This window comes from Arachis duranensis, chromosome 10 (genome assembly GCF_000817695.3).
Source record: "Arachis duranensis cultivar V14167 chromosome 10, aradu.V14167.gnm2.J7QH, whole genome shotgun sequence".
Lineage (NCBI taxonomy): Eukaryota > Viridiplantae > Streptophyta > Magnoliopsida > Fabales > Fabaceae > Arachis > Arachis duranensis.
Genome location: NC_029781.3, coordinates 41,115,334 through 41,118,489, shown reverse-complemented (window position 1 = coordinate 41,118,489; position 3,156 = coordinate 41,115,334). Strand labels below are relative to the sequence as shown.

Genomic DNA, 3,156 nt, shown 5'->3' with positions numbered 1-3,156 from the left:
GCCACAATTGTACGCCAAATATGGATTGCTATATATTGTTGGAAAGCTCTGAATGTCAGCTTTCCAACGCAACTGGAAGCACATCAATCGGACGTCTGTAGCTCAAGTTATAGCCATTTGAAGTAGGCATGGTCATGCTGTGAGCGCCCAGATTTTACCTTAGCGAAATTCTTGCTTCCAACTTCAATGTGCATCACGATTCTGCCCTGCCCTTGGCAAGAGCAGGGCAGTGTGCGTGCTGGCCGCTTCCTTCCTTGATTTGGTCATGGGCCACGCTTTTAAAAGCGTGGCCTAAGGCTCCAAAGTGTGCTCCAACTTCAAAGTGTGTCCCAAAGCTCTTTTTTTCTCCTTTTTTGTGTTTCTTTGCTTCTTTTTCTTCTTATTTCCTACAAGATTTATAAAATTAAAATATCAAGAAAATATATCATTTAAGTACAAAAGCATTCAATATTTAAGCACAAATTATCAATTTCTTGTATGAAAAAGCATAGAAAAATAGGTATATGATGACTTGTCATCACTGATGCCCCTTTCTGGCGTTAAACGCCCTGAATGGTGCCAGACTGGGCGTTAAATGCCCATTTGCTACCCTTACTGGCGTTTAAACGCCAGCAAGGTCTTCCTCCAGGGTGTGCTGTTTTTCTTTCTATTTTTCATTCTGTTTTTGCTTTTTCAATTGATTTTGTGACTTCTCATGATCATCAACCTACAGAAAACATAAAATAACAAAGGGAAATAGATAAATTATAACATTCGGTTGCCTCCCAACAAGCGCTTCTTTAATGTCAGTATCTTGACAGTGGGCTCTCATGGAGCCTCAAAGATACTCAGAGCAATGTTGAAACCTCCCAACACCAAACTTAGAGTTTGAATGTGGGGGTTCAACACCAAACTTAGAATTTGGTTGTGGCCTCCCAACACCAAACTTAGAGTTTGACTGTGGGGGCTCTGTTTGACTCTGTTTTGAGAGAAGCTTTTCATGCTTCCTCTCCATGGTGATAGAGGGATATCCTTGAGCCTTAAACACAAAGGATTCTTCATTCACTTGAATGATCAATTCTCCTCTGTCCACATCAATCACAGCCTTTGCTGTGGCTAGGAAGGGTCTGCCAAGGATGATGGATTCATCCATGCACTTCCTAGTCTTTAGGACTATGAAATCAGCAGGGATGTAATGGTCTTCAATCTTTACCAGAACATCCTCTACAAGCCCATAAGCTTGTTTTCTTGAATTGTCTGCCATCTCTAGTGAGATTCTTGCAGCTTGTACCTCAAAGATCCCTAGCTTCTCCATTACAGAGAGAGTCATGAGGTTTATGCTTGACCCTAGGTCACACAAGGCCTTCTTGAAGGTCATGGTGCCTATGGCGCAAGGTATTGAGAACTTCCCAGGATCTTGTCTCTTTTGAGGTAATCTCTGCCTAGACAAGTCATCCAGTTCTTTGGTGAGCAAAGGGGGTTCATCCTCCCAAGTTTTATTACTAAATAACTTGTCATTTAGCTTCATGATTGCTCCAAGGTATTTAGCAACTTGCTCTTCAGTGACATACTCATCCTCTTCAGAGGAAGAATACTCATCAGAGCTCATGAATGGCAGAAGTAAATCCATGGAATCTCTATGGTCTTAGTGTGAGCCTCAAATTCCCATGGTTCCTCATTGGGGAACTCATTGGAGGCCAGTGAACGTCCATTGAGGCCATCCTCAGTGGCGCTCAATGCCTCTTCCTCCTCTCCAAATTCGGACATGTAGGTCATGTCAATAGCCTTGCACTCTCCTTTTGGATTCTCTTCTGTATTGCTTGGAAGAGTGCTAGGAGGGAGTTCAGTAATTTTTTTACTCAGCTGACCCACTTGTGCCTCCAAGTTTCTAATGGAGGACCTTGTTTCAGTCATGAAACTTTGAGTGGTTTTGATTAAATCAGAGACCATGGTTGCTAAGTCAGAGTTGTTCTGCTTAGAACTCTCTGTCTGTTGCTGAGAAGATGATGGAAAAGGCTTGCCGTTGCTAAACCTGTTTCTTCCACCATTTTTGTTGTTGAAACCTTGTTGAAGTCTTTGTTGATCCTTCCATGAGAGATTTGGATGATTCCTCCATGAAGGATTATAGGTGTTTCCATAGGGTTCTCCCATGTAATTCACCTCTTCCATTGAAGGGTTCTCAGGATCATAAGCTTCTTCTTCAGATGAAGCGTCCTTAGTACTGCCTAGTGCAGCTTGCATTCCGGACAGACTTTGAGAAATCATATTGACTTGTTGAGTCAATATTTTGTTCTGAGCTAATATGGCATTCAGAGTATCAATCTCAAGAACTCCTTTCTTCTGATTTGTCCCATTGTTCACAGGATTCCTTTCAGAAGTGTACATGAATTGGTTATTTGCAACCATTTCAATTAGTTCTTGAGCTTCTGCAGGCGTCTTCTTCAGATGAAGATATCCTCCAGCAGAGCTATCCAAAGACATCTTGGATAGTTCAGACAGACCATCATAGAAGATACCTATGATGCTCCATTCAGAAAGCATGTCAGAAGGGCACTTTCTGATCAATTGTTTGTATCTTTCCCAAGCTTCATAGAGGGATTCACCTTCCTTCTGTCTGAAGGTTTAGACCTCCACTCTAAGCTTACTCAATTTTTGAGGTGGAAAGAACTTTGCCAAGAAGGCATTGATTAGCTTTTCCCAAGAGTTCATGCTTTCTTTAGGTTGTGAGTCCAACCATATCCTAACTCTGTCTCTTACAGCAAAAGGGAATAGCATAAGTCTGTAGACCTCAGGGTCAACCCCATTGGTCTTGATAGTGTCACAGATTTGCAAGAACTCAGCTAAAAACTGATGAGGATCTTCCAATGGAAGTCCATGAAACTTGCAATTCTGTTGCATTAGAGAAACTAATTGAGGTTTGAGCTCAAAGTTTTTTGCTCCAATGGCAGGGATAGAGATGCTTCTCCCATAGAAGTCGGGAGTAGGTGCAGTAAAGTCACTGATGAGCGGATAATTTGTACGCTTTTTGGCATTGTTTTTAGTATGTTTTTAGTATGATCTAGTTAGTTTTTAGTATATTTTTATTAGTTTTTAGTTAAAATTCACTTTTCTGGACTTTACTATGAGTTTGTGTGTTTTCCCATGATTTCAAGTATTTTCTGGCTGAAATTGACGGAG

General features: G+C 41.2%; 1 non-coding gene across 1 annotated transcript; it reads left to right on the top strand.

Annotated features, from left to right (window-relative positions):
- The first annotated feature begins 2,514 nt into the window (after positions 1–2,514).
- On the top strand, positions 2,515–2,622 carry LOC127743274 (small nucleolar RNA R71). Its single transcript, XR_008004668.1, has one exon. It is a non-coding gene; the product is annotated as a small nucleolar RNA R71 (small nucleolar RNA).
- Positions 2,623–3,156: the final 534 nt, after the last annotated feature.